Below are 16286 nucleotides of genomic sequence, written 5' to 3' on the forward strand. Positions count from 1 at the left end.
CCCACTTGGAAACTGCCAAGAACCCTATCCTTTCACTTCCTCTTCTCCCTAATGGCTTGGTCATTTTGACTCATTCCATTCTAAGCATTCGCCTCCATCCTTTCTGAGACAATTTAGTGAATAAAAGGAGGAGTGGGTTATCTTTTCCTGCTTAGGAATTTCAGCTTTTGTCCTTTCAACACCAAAACCCTCAAGCCCTTGAGATAAGAGAGCCCAAAGCCCTGGCCTTTTTCTCCCTTCTTCTCTTTTGACTTCAAGGATACTCTTAGAGTTGTTTTTTAGCTGATAGTGTTCTTTGCTGTGAAATGAGCTGAGCAACAAGGAGATGGCATTAAATTTCCATTCATCTATCCACCCACCCATCCACCCACCACTTTGAGCAGAAGCAAAGGGCTTTTAAGGATAGTGTTTCTTTGACAACTGCCCACTTCTGAGAATGGGCTACCACAGCCTTGTTTCCCCACTAGGCTGTCTATTGTCTGAAAAAAGACAATGTCCCAAACAACATACTATAATGTTAAAAACCTGGGCTCTGTGCCTGGCGTGGTGGCTCACACCTGTAATCCCAGCACTTTGGGAGGCCAAGGGGGTGGATCACAAGGTCAGGAGATCGAGATCATCCTGGCCAACATGGTGAAACCCTGTCTCTACTAAAATACAAAGAATTAGCCAGGCATGGTGGTACATGCCTGTAGTCCCAGCTACTTGGGAGGCTGAGGCAGGGGAATTGCTTGAACCCAGAGGCGGAGGTTGCAGTGAGCCTGAGCTGAGATCACAGCATTGCACTCCAGCCTGGCGACAGAGGAGGACTCTGTCTCAAACAAACAAACGAACAAACACACATACACACAAACAACTAAAAAACAACAAAACCAAGAAACCTGGGCTGTGGAGTCAGACTCCCTGAGTTCAATGTCCTGGCTTCACCACTTACCAGCTGTGTCAATTTGGTCACACAAATCCGATTTTTGTTATGGTGCTTACCTTATCTGTAAAATGAGGCTGTTAGCAGCACCTACCTCAAAGGCTGGTAAGGATTAAATGAGTTAATACATGTAAGCTTTTAGAGCAGTAGCTGATACTTAGGAAGGGCTCCACAAATGTTTGCTATTGTGAATACTCTTGGACCCAAGTGGACCTCCAACACCAGCTGGGTCAATTCGATTCTCTCTCTTCTCCCTGAAATTTGGAATAAAGACTGGAGTGAAGCTGGGTTGTTCAAAACTGCAGACTTGAACATATATTGTAGGGAGGCTATTCTAGGCTCTAAGACATTGTTCTGCAGAGGAGAAAGAAAAATGAACATCTAGATGGGAGATAGGAAGTGGGTAGGGGTATGAGGAAGGGAGAGAGGGGATAGGGAGGCAAAGAGAGAGAAGGAGGAAGAGAAGGAAGAAGAGGAAAAGGAGGAGAGGAAAGAAGGGAGGAGAGAGGCTTAAGGATGCTTAAGTGCTTGGGTTCCTGATCTTGGTCCTGCTCATAGTGGTCAGGGCTCACCTGCGTCCAGGTAAATCCCCATTTGCGTAATTGCTTTTTGCTTCATGTACTTTGGAGTGGATTTCTGAACAGGAGTGAAGGAAACAAAGGTAAGGCAAGCAGATCATATGCCTGCCCTCAAGGAATTTGCCATCTAGCAAGTGAGCATGGGAGATAAGACAAGGTTGCAGCTGACCAGAAAATGAGTGTGGATGGGGCTGTGAGAGAATGAAGGACTGTGGCAATTCAGGGGAGGAAGTCATCTATTAGGACTGGATGGCAGAGGGCTTGTCAGAGGAGGGAATCGTGGCATTAGGTTTTGGAGGATGAATTTTGTCTAAACTCCCCTCATGGAGCTGAGCCATGCCTATGGTTTCCAGCCACAACACCCTATTGGGGCTTGGGATGGGAAACAGCTAAACTCTGAGAAAGATTCTCAAAGTAAGATTTCCCGGCGTGGCACAGCATTCCCTGCCCCACAGTGTGTCAGGGCTCTTCAATCTGACAAGGCACTGATTAACATTCTGGGGTTCTGGATGGAGGTGGTCTTATTTATTAGCATCCATTTTTAAAAAATCTCAAAGAGTGTTAAGGGGATGCTCTAAGAGGGAAACTTTATAATTTAAACACTCTCTCCACCTACCCTGACATGTTGAGTATTAAGTTTAATGAGAAAACCTGGGGAGCCATCAGAGAGTTTTGTGAAGCAAGCTCATCCTGCAATCAGATCAACCACCCACTGTGGCCAGACCTACAGTTCATGAACCCCGTGGGACAAGTTGCTGTTTCCTATGTCCATCCTGAGTGAAACTTCCCACTTCCGGATGTTTGCCTGTGCTGTTCCTGCTACCTGGAATACCCCACCCTGTCCTCCTCCCCCGTATATCTACCACCAGAACACAACAATTCTTCACTGCCCATGGTGAATGGGCCTTTCCATAATGTGCATTTTCTATAATTTTTTTTTTTTTTTTTTGCTCCTCTGATTCCCAGACGTGGTTTGGCTCTGCCCTGAGTTCCCTCATTTTGGACCTTTTGGGCAGCATTACCTCATTCTGAGTTTTATTGCAACACTAAGCAGTTGTTTTATTCTTCCTTATTTATCCCCTCCCAGACTGGGACCTCTTCAAGGACAAGACCCATGGTTTATTCTTTCTTGCATGCCCAGAACTTCCGTAAATATTTACTGACTGTAATAACACTTCTTAATGCTTTAAAGTTATTGATAAACAACAACCAGTGCTAATCATTTGCCAGGAATTGGACTAAGATAAATCATTTCATGGAATTCTAATGCCAGTACTGTATGTAGGTGGTATTATCACCACTTTACAGATGAGAAGACTAGATGGAGCTAGAGAGAATTAAGTAAGGCACCCTAGCTCATGGAATAGTAGAATTTTATCTTCAACTCCAGCCTAAATCCAAAGCTTTTAACTCTTGAAAATGATGATACTGACTCCCTTCTCTAGAACCCACAAAAAAACAAATTAGAACAACAAAGAGGTCTTTTTAAAGTTAGCTTATGACATGAGGATAAAAAGAGATCATCAATGTTGACAGTACTCTCCTATGCTTGAGGCATTGACGCTGAGTCAAAAAAACCAGTCACTCCCTTTACCCAAATATTGCATGTATGTTGAAAATTTATCTTAAAGAAATAATCCCAAATATTGGGGAAAAAACAGTAAATACAAAGATGTTCATTGCAGCATTACTTATGATAGTGAAATACTCATTAATAGAATTCCTAAGTAAATTATGGCCAAACTCCATGGAATATTAGGCAGGATTAAAATGATAGTTATTTAGGTTGTGTAGCATGCCAAAAAATGTTTAGGATATAATAGTAGGCCACAAAAAATTGGATATACAATTGTAAGTGCACCATGGTTACAATGAGGTGAAAGCTAGAGCTTCGGGGACTAGAAACACACCAAGAATGCTAATAACAATTGTGTCAGGATGAATGAATTATGGCTTAGTTTTGTTTCTTTTTTCCCCTATTTTTCAATTTTTCTGTAACATGGTTATATATTTTTATTATGAAAATGATGTATTGTTTTTAAAAGCTGATGAATAATTCTATAGCTGAACCTTATTAGCAGCCAAAGGCGACGTTGTCTAAAGAAGATGTCCTCCAGGCCTTGGATCAATGCCGGGGGGCAGGGCAGCATGTGGCTCACACCCTGGGGTTGTGGAGGTGGTGGACACGTGCAAATGTGTCCTGTTACACTGGAGAACTGCCAACATGGGGCTGACCCTAGGGCCCTGAAGATGCTGCCCACCAGTGGGCTAACCTAGCTTTCCGGGTAACAATCACTCAGACCTCCTTTTCCGTTGGAGGCATCCCTGCTCCACACATTGCTGCGTCTCTCTGTTCATTGTAGCCAAGAGCTGAGGAGCAAGTTCAGAAGCTCAGGGATGCAAAAAGCTGGATAAAGCATCTTCAGGTAGTAAAACCCCCTCTTTTTGATTGAAAACAAAAACAACAGGTGAGAGATGACACTAAGGATGTGATGGATGGTTTGGAACATTTTTTATCTGCCCAGTTAGTTGATGTGGGTTTTGACCACCTTCCGGGCTAGTTTGGGCTGTGTTGTTTCTCGCTTTCAGCTGTTCTCAGTTCTTCCTCAGCGTGCAGAGCTCCTTGAATAGTTAAGAACAAGGTGAAGGAAATGGGTTTGTGAAAACTGCCTCTGATTCCCATCAGGTGTGAGGTTGTTGACCTTTCCTTGCTGAGTGGGGGTGGGACCTATTCTTCTCTCTGGTTTGAGTCCTGTTATAGCTACTTACTAATTGTGGATAAATTATTTGGGCAAATTCTTTCATCTTTTTTGAGCCTCAGTTTCCTTATCTGTAAAATGGATGAGAAGGATAGTTCCTGCTTCAGCGGGTTGTGGTGAAGTGAAATGAATTGAGGTGTATCAAACACATAGTGCAGAGTTGGCTTGAGAGTGCTTCTTAGTGCTTGATAAATGCCAGCCCTTGTTATTATTGTTTAGTGATCATTCCTTCCCTTGGGTTCCCAGCTGAGGCAGATGGGCTTTTCCTTTACTAAGAACTTTATCGGTTGTAATCCCAGCACTTTGGGAGGCTGAGGTGGGTGGATCACCTGAGGTCAGGAGTTTGAGACCAGCCTGGCCAACATGGTGAAACCCTGTCTCTACTAAAAATACAAAAATTAGCTGGGCATGGTGGCATATTCTGGTAGTCCCAGCTATTCAGGAGGCTGAGGCAGGAGAATCGCTTGAATCCGGGAGGTGGAGGTTGCAGTGAGCCGAGATTAAAAAAACAAAACAAAACAAAACAAAAAAAACTTTACTAAGGGAGAAAGAAAAGGAAATGGTAGCAGAAGATACAAAATGATCCAAAGACTTCCTATGCCCTTTATGTTTCTGAGCCTCAGACCTTGTCCCTGAAGAAGTTCTTTCCCCAAATCAGTAGGTTTTCCCAGAACTTTGGTCTGGCCTCTGTTGATACCTTCCTGGACTGTCTTCATATTAAAGATACTTTCTTATTTCCCACCCAGAATAGTTGATCCCTGGCATTGCCCCCTCCCTGCCAAGGTCTCAAGACCAAAATTTATTACACACAAGTCACTGTAAGTGCAATACATACCATTTCCAATTGAATTCTTGCAGTCTTTGAGGTAATATTATTATTTTTATTTCAAAGAAAGGGAGGCTCAGAGTAGATAAAGAACTTTCCCAGAGTCACATTGCTAGTAAGAGGCAGAGCAAAGATTCTTATCTAGGCCCAGATGATCAGGAGCCCATGTTCTTAACCACCGCAGCTGTGAGATGTTAACATTAATACCTACTGCCCAGGAGGTTGTAGTAGGGATTATTAATGAATATGAAAAAGTACATTGTAACTTCTAATGTGCTAGGCAAATACAATGGTGTAATAATGTATAACAACATAAACAATAAGAAGTGCAACTTGTGGTTATAAACTTGTGTTCAAATCTACTCTGTCACTTATTAACCCTTAATCATTGAGTGACCTTTGGCAAAACACTGAATGTTTCCAATACTCAGTTAATTTTTTCTCTATAAAACAGGATGGGGTTATGATGACAGTTAAATTTGGTAAAGCCCTTAAGACAATGTCTGGCACACAATCGACAATAAGTAAACTCTAGGATGTGAACTCCATGGTGGCAGAGAGTACTGGCTGCTTTGTTCATTATTTGTGACCAGCACCTGGCAAGTACTATGTGCTCAATCTCTGCTGCATGAATGAATGGTAAAGGTCCTAGTTGTAGCTATAATGTCTCCAGTGTGGCCATTCTCTTTCCAGGGACATCAGCTATGTTGGATTTTTATGGATGACAAGCCTGGCTCTGTCAGTGGCAAATAATTTGATGAATGGATCTGGATAGCTCCTAGATACCATGACTTGAGTGGCCTGATCCAGAGGCAAGAACAGTCATATTGGCATCCCTCGAGTTGCTTCTACCTGAGATATCATCATTTTTCCTGTGAGGAAAGTCCATCCAGGAAGCTCTCTCTGGGCCTAATTGGAGTTGCTTGTTAAAATTTTTTGGCTAGAGTCAAAAGGGAAGACCCTATTAAATTAGGATTCCACAGGGCTGGAGAGACCACTGGGGCTTGGACCATCCTGTGGCCCTACATGGGGCCTCCTACCCCACCCCTTCCTAATAAGAGGCCAGGAGTAGTTAGAATTCAATTATGCCCTGGTGAAGAGAGTCTTCCAGGCAGAGCTGGGGCAGGCCCGTGTCTGGGCTGAACAGAACAACCGATTTAAGCTAAATCAACGCCTACTTAAGTGAGCCGTAATAAGCATTCTGGGGGCAACGCCAGCCTGGGGGCATCATTTATCACTGGGTAATAGAAAACCATAATGAATAATAACTTGGGCCCAGCAGCCGGAGCGTGCATACATTATGGGGTTCGAGCTGCCGCTGTCCACCAAGCTGGGAGGGTGGGTCTGAAGCCAGGGTGGTGGGGTTTGCATATTGAATTCTGCTGCTGTGCAGGAAGGCCTTTGTTGTACAGAAAAGCCATTAATCTCATACCTGCTTTGCCAGTCTGCAGTTGGTGTGGCGAACACACGGCTTATTTTCTCTTATTGCACCAAGAGGGAACAAGACACCCCCAAGGAGAAAACCTGCTCTAGAGAGATGGTTTTGGCCTCTGCCTTGGTCAATGTATGAGAACACAGACGTCAAGTCAGCTCCCCTCTGAGGCCTGATCCCAGGGTGTGTTCATTTTCTCACCAGGCCTTGTCAAGCAGCACAGTTTGAGTACCAGCAGTGCCCAGAGTTCTGTGCTGGCTAATGGTGGGGTCTGGGGATAGCATAGGGTAGGCCTGTGAAGCTCCTGTCATGGCACTATTGCATTTCATATCCACTTCTGGTTTTGAAATGGGCGTTACACTTGTGCCCTGTTTTACATACCAGAAAACTGAGAATCAGAGGGGTTAAATGGCTTGCACACACAAATAGGAAGAGGGGGTCCTGGATTCAAATTCCAGGCTTCTGATACAAATTCTGAACCCATTACCTTTTATCACCTTCCCTCCCAGATTAAAAGGCTTGAACACGTCTTAATCTGTTCTCTTGATCCCATTCCCTTTGGGCTCTGGATCCTAGAGCGTTAGTTATTGTCCCGCCGTATGGTGGGCCAGCAGGCTACTCCTTCCTTTGGAAAGCTCTCCTTGTGTCTTCCATGATATGCCTTCTGCCATTCACCTTGGCCTCCTTAATGGGATAATTATTACTTCTCATTACTGTTGTGAGGATAATTTGTCAACCTGTGCTAATCCAGGATTCTTCTGGTCCCATCAGCTTAGGTGTAAGGGAAAGCTGCAGGAATAATAATAATAATAATAAAAACAACAACAGTGTCTTCCTGTCTCAGACTCCACTGCAGGCTATTCTCAATCCTTCCCCTTGTGTTCTTTGAGGATTGCTGGGGTACTTATCTTGCTGGCACCTTCTGTTGCTTCCAGGCAGCCTCCATGACTCCTTCTGTCTACCTCCTGGACCCATTGGGTGGCTCCCAGTTTAGTGTTTGCCTTTTCTCTGCCTCTGACACTGGTTTCTTGGTGCTGGGTCTCTGGAGGTTGTCCTTAGTTCCTCTTGACTGTGAGTGACTTCTCTTTTGTTCCCCCAAGGTCCCCAGTGAAATGGGGGGGGGGTGTATGTTGCTATTTTTCACAAACACTAGTTAATTCAACAAAACTTATGGGTACCTTCTAGTGGCTGGACATTCAAAGGGGACTTGGACCATGTCCTCCTATATCAGAATGATGTCTTCCTCAAGGCTGAACCTCCTTGCTCACCTCCATATTTCAATTTCAGAGCTGCATAGTCTTGTTTCTTTGTTTCCCGAGGAATCTGCTGCTAATGCTTGTTTTACTTGACTGGCTCTTGACCATACACTTAGCTCCTTAGGATCCATAATGAGTTCATGGAAGCCTGAAGTCAAGCATGAGTGCCATGAGCTATGCTGGGTACTGTTCTCCCTCTCTTCTGCCCCTAGCCACTGTCCTCAGACTGAAATGGGGCCTGGGCCTGAGTTTTCATTGATAAAGGCTGAATTGATTTAGACTGGCATCTTAAGACTGAACAATTCACTTCAGGGAAATATCTCTGCAGCATTCCTCATAAACCACTGTAAATAAAGTCCACTCACTTAAATCAGCTATAAATTGATAAAACCAAACACCACAGAAAAGAAAACAGAGAGAAGTGTCCTAATTCTTATTTGAGTTGTAATAGCTTTTGTTCTGACCTAGTCTCTCTTAGTTTATTCTCAACTATTTCAGACTCATAATGCTTTTGACTCTTTAATCCCTTTGCTATGCATTTAACAAACCCTATGAGAACAAAGCTTTTTTTTTTCATAATGAAATCATCAATGTGATGTTGGCCATGGAGGTGGGTCACACAGCTTTCCTGTCATTGTTATTATTATTATTTTTAGAGACAAGTTCTCACTCTGTTCCCCATGCTGGGGTGCAGGGACACCATCAAGGTTCACTGCAGACTCAGGTGATCCTTCCACCTCAACCTCCTGAGTAGCTGGGACTACAGGTACACACCACCATGCCTGGTTAATTTTTGTATTTTTTGTAAAATGGGGTTTTGCCATGTTGCCCGGGTTGGTCTTGAACTTCTAAGCTTGGACAATCCACCTGCTTTGGCCTCTCAAAATGCTGGGATTATAGGCACAAGCCTCTGCACCTGGCCCAGCTTTCCCTTGAAAAGGACCAGGGAGTTGTCTGACAGCCTTCAGGTGCTGTACCTTTGGATCTCTGCGATGTTCAGCTGAGGTTCACTTTCCCTAGGCTGTGCCTGGCCAACCACCAAGCACTGTGCAGGTAATGGAACTGGACCACTTTCTGCTTGATGCAGGACTCCTCTCATGGGCAATCAGTGCTCTGGGGCTCCTCAGAGCTGCACTGCAGTTCCAGGCTCTTCCTGTCCAATCCTCTTTCCTTCCCCCTCTCCTTTCACAGCTATCAGATTGGTATTGCAGATTGAAGATTCTCCCTGCCCTTTAACTCTCACAAATGTTTCCTGCAATATATACCTTGCACTTTTTTTTTTTTTTGAGACGGAGTCTCACTGTGTTGCCCAGGCTGGAGTGCAGTGGCGCGATCTCGGCTCACTGCAAGCTCCACCTCCCGGGTTCACGCCATTCTCCCGCCTCAGTCTCCGAGTAGCTGGGACTACAGGCGCCCGCCACCACGCCTGGCTAGTTTTTTGTATTTTTAGTAGAGACGGGGTTTCACCATGTTAGCCAGGATGGTCTTGATCTCCTGACCTCATGATCCACCCACCTCGGCCTCCCAAAGTGCTGGGATTACAGGCTTGAGCCACCGCGCCCGGCCTACCTTGCACTTCTAATTCTGTTCTGGTATCTGCTTCTAGGAGGGCCTAAGCTGACACACATGCTCAGAGAGAAGCAAACAACAATATATTCATACATCATATATACATTTAAGATGACTTCAAGGAACTAGGATAGGGACTCTGTGAAGAACGGTATGCTAAGCAGCACCTTGGTATTCTTTGCAGTGGGCCCAGCTTTTGGCTGAATTTGTAGTATTCCAGCATGGACCCAGCTTTTGGCTGGGGCTTAGTGAGTAAGGGACACCAGGACTCTTCTAGCCTGACTGCACATAGTGTGAGTCTGTTGTGTCCAGGGGCAGAATTGAGAAGCCAGAAGGTGTTGCTTTGTGCTGCCTTGCTCAGCTTCCTTTCCTGTGTTTTAATCACCAAGGACTGTGCCAATCATTTATATTAAAGTGGTTGCCTGCATGCTGTTTAGGGACCACTGGACCTCAAGAGGGATCCTTAAGAACAATCTGCCAGTCTCAGTTTTAGCTTCCAGATGGCCCTGACCCCTGTGGCCTGAGAACCTGTCAATCTTCATACCCTGAGAATATGCTATCCCATGTCCTATAGCCCCATCATCAAATTTTAGGAAAGTCTGTGGTTCTAATTTGGAGGTAGGCACTGATCAATATCCGCCACAACCTTAGGGTAGGCTGTGACCTGGATGACAGTTGTGGTAGACAGGAGCTGAGTGAGGTGGTCAACTGGCTGAAACTGGTAAGCAGGGGTATGTGGCCTGAGAGGTTGTGAAGGAACCACAGGAATGTCCAGGTGGCAGAGAGGTCCAGAGTCTGGAAGGTAGGAACACTGGAGCTCCATGTTGCTGAATTCAAATAACTTCTCTATCTTCATGTAACCCCTGTCAGCAGAAATCCACACAGCTAGCAAGTCCCTTGCTGGTTAAAGATGTTTGTATCTAATGTTCATGAGAGAGATTGGTCAGTGGGGTTTTTTTCCTTTTAATTTATTTATCTGGTTTTGGGATCAGGGTAATGCTAATTTCATAAAATGAGTTGGAAAATGTTCCTTCTATTTTCTGGAAGAGTTTGTGCAGAATAGTTATTATCTCTTCACTTAATGTTCATTATAATTTAGCAGTGAAGTCATTTGGGACTGGAGTTTCCTTTGGGGAAGGTTGTCAGTTATGAGTTCATTTCTTCGCTAGATATAGGACTATTCAGGTTATCTGTTTCTTCTTGAGTGAGCTTTGGTAGTTTGTGTGTTTCAAGAAATTTGTCCATTTTATCTAGCTTATATAACTTATTAGCATAAAATTATTCATACCATATCATTCCCTTGCTGTCCTTTTAGAATCGGCAGGATCTATAGTGATGTACCCACTTTAATTCTTGATATTGGTAATTGTTATTTTATCTTTTGTTTCTTTCTGTTTGACTAAAGGTTTATCAATTTTATTGATCTTTTCAAAGAGCCAGATTTTGGTTTCATTATTTTTGTTTTCTATTTTATTGATTTATGTTCTAATTTACCTTTTCTGCTTATTTTGGGTTTAACTTGTTCTTCCTTTTTAAATAACTTAAGGTGAACACTAGATAATTGATTTGAGAATTTTATGATTTTCTAATATAAACATTTAATGCTATAAATCTGCTAAGCATTGATTTAGTTACACTCCACACATTTTGATGTGTTGTGTTTTAGTTTTCATTTAGTTCAAAATATTTATAATTTCTGTCACAGTTTTTTTAGATCTGTATGTTATTTAGAAGTATGTTGTTGTTTAATTTTCTTTTTTTTTTCTGTAAATGACAAACATTTATTGGTGTCACTTATGGTAGAAAAAACTTCCTACACCAGATGCACATGACCCAGTTGTTAAATAGAACATTTTGAAGGTGAACACACACCCTAAGCCAGGTTTTTTACCCACTTTTTAAGATGGCCAATTCTTCTTCTCACCCCCAAAGACATGTGAGCAACTGCTAATGAAAAGCAGTAAACAGCCGCTTGGGTTGTAGCATTTTCAACTCCACTCTGAGGTGAAGATTCCAATTACATTCGAGACTTAAGTTCTCTCAGTTTTTTCCTAATGAAAGTTCCTGAGTCCAGTATTTACAATATTACAGCACTAGCAGATCAGTGTCTACAACTCATCTGTTTCTGCTATATCCTCTTCACCAGTTGGGGGAGGGCCTGCCCTTCCATAGAATTTGCTGATAACTGGTTGAGCAATTTCTTCTAGTTCCTTCTTCTTAGCTTTGAAGTCTTCAGTGTCTGCATCTTGGTGGCTTTCCAGCCATTCAGCCTTTTCTTCTACAGCTTTTTGCATGGCCTTCTTATCTTCAGAGGAAAGTTTACCTCCCAGCTTTTCTTTATCTCCAAACTGATTCTTTAGAGAATAGGCAAAGCTTTCCAACTCATTTTTATATCAATGTGCTCCTTGAACTTGTTGTCTTCCTCAGCAGACTTCTCAGCATCATTAACCATCCTTTCAATTTCTTCAGGTGTCAGGTTATTCTGGTCATTGGTAATTGTGATCTTATTTTTGTTCCCTGTACCCTTGTCTTCCGCTGTCACTCAAAGAATATCATTCACATCCATCTCAAAGGTAACTTGAATCCGTGGGACCCCACGAGGAGCAGGAGGAATTCCAGTCAGATCAAATGTACCCAGAAGATGATTGTCTTTTGTCAGGGGTCGTTCACCTTCATAGACCTTGATTGTAACAGTTGGTTGATTATCAGAAGCTGTAGAAAAGATCTGAGACTTTTTGGTTGGCACCACTGTGTTCCTTGGAATCAGTTTGGTCATGACACCTCCCACAGTTTCAATACCAAGTGTAAGGGGATACACATCAGGCAGTACCAGGTCACCTGTATCTTGATCACCAGAAAGCACACCAGCCTGGACAGCGGCACCATACGCTACAGCTTCATGTGGGCTTATGCCATGGGATGGTTCCTTGCCATTGAAGAACTCTAACCAGTTGCTGAATCTTTGGAATTCCAGTAAAGCTACCACCAAGAACAATTTCATCAATGTCAGATTTCTTCAAATCAGAGTCTTCGAACACTTTCTGGACAGGCTTCATAGTAGACCAGAACAGGTCCAGTGGAGTTCTTCAAATTTAGCCCGAGTCAGGGTCTCAGAAAAGTCTTCTCCTCCATAGAAGGACTCAATTTCAATTCTTGCTTGATGTTGAGAAGACAGGACCCGTTTGGCCTTTTCTACTTTGCGCCGGAGTTTCTGTACAGCTCTATTGTCTTTCCTGACATCTTTGCCGGTCTTCTTTTTGTACATTCAAAAAGTACAAATGCTATTTGTACTTTTTGAAGTGTTCCACGACACGCTGGTCAAAGTCTTCTCCACCCAGAGGAGTATCTCCATTAGTGGCCACAACTTCGAAGACACCATTGTTAATGGTGAGAAGAGACACATCGAAGGTTCCACCACCCAGGTCAAACACCAGGATGTTCTTCTCCCCCTCCCTCTTATCTACGCCATAGGCAATAGAGCTGCTGTAGGCTCACTGATGATCCTCATAACATTTAGGCCAGCAATAGTTCCAGCATCCTTGGTTGCTTGGCATTGGGCATCATTGAAATAGACTGGTACAGCAACAACTGCATGGATAACCTTCTTTCCCAAATAAGCCTCAGCAATTTCTTTCATTTTAGTGAGAACCATTACAGAAATTTCTTCAGTAGCAAATGTCTTTGTTTGCCCATCTCCAATATCAACTTGAATATATAGTTTAGTTTTTTTTTCAACCACCTTGAACGGCAAGAACTTGATGTCCTGCTGCACAGACGGGTTGTGCCACCTGCAGCTGATGAGCCGCTAGGCATCAAAAATCATGTTGTCGGCGTTGGAGGTGAGCTGGTTCTTGGCTGCATTGCCGATCATATGTTACCATTCAGGAGTGAAGGCCACATAGGACAGGGTGATGCAGTTGCCCTGATCGTTGGCAATGATCTCCATGTGGCTATTCTTGAACACACTGACGCAGGAGTAGGTTGTCCCCAGGTCGATGCCAACCACCGTGCTCACATCCTTCTTGTCCTCCTTCTCGGCCCACGCTGCACTGAGCAGCAGCAGCATCGTGGCCACCAGAGAGAGCTTCATCTTGCCAGCCAGTCAGGCAGCAGCAGGCAGGGTGTCGCAGGCAGTCCAGCCACAGGCCGCAGCACAGGAGCGCAGTGTGGTTACCGACTTGCAGGTGGCAGGGGCCAGGGTTCACAAGGCGCCATGAACCAGGTGAAGGGCAGGTCTGGAAATGCAGGCCACGGCGCTTACCTCTCACACTCGCGAAACACCCCAATGGATTGGTCTGTCTGTGCTGTCTCGGCCGGTGTCTGTATTGTTTAATTTTCAAACATTTGAGGGATTTTCAGTTAAAAGATGTCTTTTTGTTACTGACTTCTAATTTAAATTGTGGTCAGCAAGCATACTTTGCATGAGTTTAATCATATTAAGTTGGAGACTTATTTTGTACCCAAATATGATCTTGGTGAATGTTTCATGTGAACTTAAAAAGAATATGTATTCTTCTGTTGTTGAGTGGTGTATTCTATAAGTGTGAGATTTTTCTGAAAATCTACTTCTTATAAATTTTTTGAATTAGTGTTAACATGGTGTATTTTTTACATCCTTGCACTTTTAACCTATATGTGTCCTTATATTTAAAGTTGGTTTCTTGTGGATAACATACAGTTGGATCCCATCTGACACTCTCTGCCTTTTGGGCTGTTTAGACCTTTTTTTTTTGAGATGGAGTCTTACTCTGTTGCTGAGGCTGGAGAGCAGTGGTGTGATCTTAGCTCACTGCAACCTCCACCTCCTGGGTTCAAGTGATTTTCCTGCCCCAGCCTCCCGAGTAGTTGTGATTACAGGTGCCTGCCACCACACCCAGCTGATTTTTGTATATTTAGTAGAGATGGGGTTTCACCATATTGGCCAGACTGGTCTCAAACTCCTAACCTCCGGTGGTCCACCTGCCTTATCCTCCCAAAGTGTTGGGAGGCATGAGCCACCGTGCCTGGCCATGGAACTTTACACTTAATAAAGTTATTGATATAAATGGGTTTAACTCTACCATCTTGCTATTTCTTTTTTATTTCCTCATTTGTTCCTTGTTCCTTTTCCCCCTCTTTCCTTGCATTCTTTTGTAATAAATGAGTTTTAAAAATTTCATTTTTAATCTTCAGTATTGGCTTATTTTCTCTTTGTTGTATTAGGTTGGTGCAAAAGTAATTGTGGTTTTTGCCACGACCTTTTGCACCAACCTAATAGTTTTAAGTGGTGAATCCAAGGTTTATATATGCATCTTTATCTTATCATAGTCAAATGTTTCAAATAATATAAGAACTTTATAATAGTATACTCCCATTTCCCTCATCCTGCTTTTTTTGCTGTTGCTTTAATAAGTTTTACTCGGACAGTTTGGTGGTCCCGCCGGTCTGTCTCTTGCTTCAACAGTGTTTGGACGGAACAGATCCGGGGACTCTTCCTTCCAGCCTCCGACCGCCCTCCGATTTCCTCTCCACTTGCAACCTCTGGGACCATTTTCTTGGCCATCTCCTGCTTCTGGGACCTGCCAGCACAGTTTTTGTGGTTAGCTCCCTCTTGCCGACCAACCATGAGCTCCCGGATTCATCAGAATTATTCTACCGACGTGGAGGCAGCCGTCAACAGCCTGGTAAATGTGTACCTTCATGCCTCCTACACTTACCTCTCCCTGGGCTTCTATTTTGACCGCGATGATGTGGCTCTGGAAGGCGTGGGCCACTTCTTCCACGAATTGGCCAAGGAGAAGCGCAAGGGCTACAAGCGTCTCCTGAAGATGCAAAACCAGCGTGGCAGCCGTGCTGTCTTCCAGGACATCAAGAAGCCAGCTGAAGATGAGTAGGGTAAAACCCCAGATGCCATGAAAGCCGCCATGGCCCTGGAGAAAAAGCTGAAAAAGCCCTTTTGGATCTTTAGGCCCTGGGTTCTGCCCACACAGACCCCCATCTCTGTGACTTCCTGGAGACTCACTTCCTAGATGAGGAAGCGAAGCCCATCAAGAAGATGGGTGACCACCTGATCAACCTCCACAGGCAGGCTGGCTGGCCTGGCGGCTGGGCTGGGCGAGTATCTCTTCTAAAGGCTCACTCTCAAGCATGACTAAGAGCCTTCTGAGCCCAGCGACTTCTGAAGGGCCCCTTGCAAAGTAATAGGGCTTCTGCCTAAGCCTCTCCCTCCAGCCACTAGGCAGCTTTCTTAACTACCCTAACAAGCCTCGGACCAAATGGAAATAAAGCTTTTCGATGCAAAAAATAAAAAGTAATAAATAAATAAATAAAAATAATAAAATAAATAAATTTTACTTGTACACATGGTATAACTTCCACAGTACTTTGTTATTACTTTTTATTAAAACCACCAATAATCTTTTAATGAGATTCAAAATGAGGAAAAAAGAAACCTTTTATATTTACCCACATATTTACCATTTCTGCTGCTCTTCATTCTTTTGTGTTGATCCAAATTTCCATCTGGTATTATTTCTTGCTGCCTGCAGAACTTTCTGTATCATTTCTTGTAGAACAGCTCTGCAGGCAATAAATTGTTTCAGTTTTTGGTTGTCTAAACAGTCTTTATTTCACCTTTAGATTTAAAAGATTTTTTGCTGGGTAAAAAATTCTAGATTGGGCCAGGCACAGTGGCTCATGTCTGTAATCCCAGCACTTTTGGAGGCCGAGGCGGGATCATCTGAGGTTAGGAGTTCAAGACCAGCCTGGTTAACATGGCGAAACCCTGTTTCCACTAAAAATACAAAAAATTAGCTGGGCATGGTGGTACATGCCTGTAATCCCAGCTACTTGGGAAGCTGAAGCAAGAGAATCGCTTGAACCTGAGAGACGGAGGTTGCAGTCAGCCGAGATCGCACCATTGCACTCCAGCTTGGGCAACAAGAGCAAAACTCTGTCTCAAA

The 16286-nt window shown here is 43.7% G+C and overlaps 2 pseudogenes across 2 annotated transcripts; one reads left to right on the forward strand and one right to left on the reverse strand.

Annotated features, from left to right (window-relative positions):
• Nucleotides 1-11105: 11105 nt before the first annotated feature.
• LOC105521187 lies at nucleotides 11106-13435 on the reverse strand (annotated as a pseudogene). Its single transcript, XR_001003235.1, has one exon. The product of XR_001003235.1 is annotated as a 78 kDa glucose-regulated protein pseudogene (transcript).
• Nucleotides 13436-14948: 1513 nt separating this feature from the next.
• LOC105521188 lies at nucleotides 14949-15642 on the forward strand (annotated as a pseudogene). Its single transcript, XR_001003236.1, has one exon. The product of XR_001003236.1 is annotated as a ferritin light chain pseudogene (transcript).
• Nucleotides 15643-16286: the final 644 nt, after the last annotated feature.

Source organism: Colobus angolensis, unplaced genomic scaffold (genome assembly GCF_000951035.1).
Source record: "Colobus angolensis palliatus isolate OR3802 unplaced genomic scaffold, Cang.pa_1.0 Scaffold4, whole genome shotgun sequence".
In the NCBI taxonomy this organism is placed as follows: domain Eukaryota; kingdom Metazoa; phylum Chordata; class Mammalia; order Primates; family Cercopithecidae; genus Colobus; species Colobus angolensis.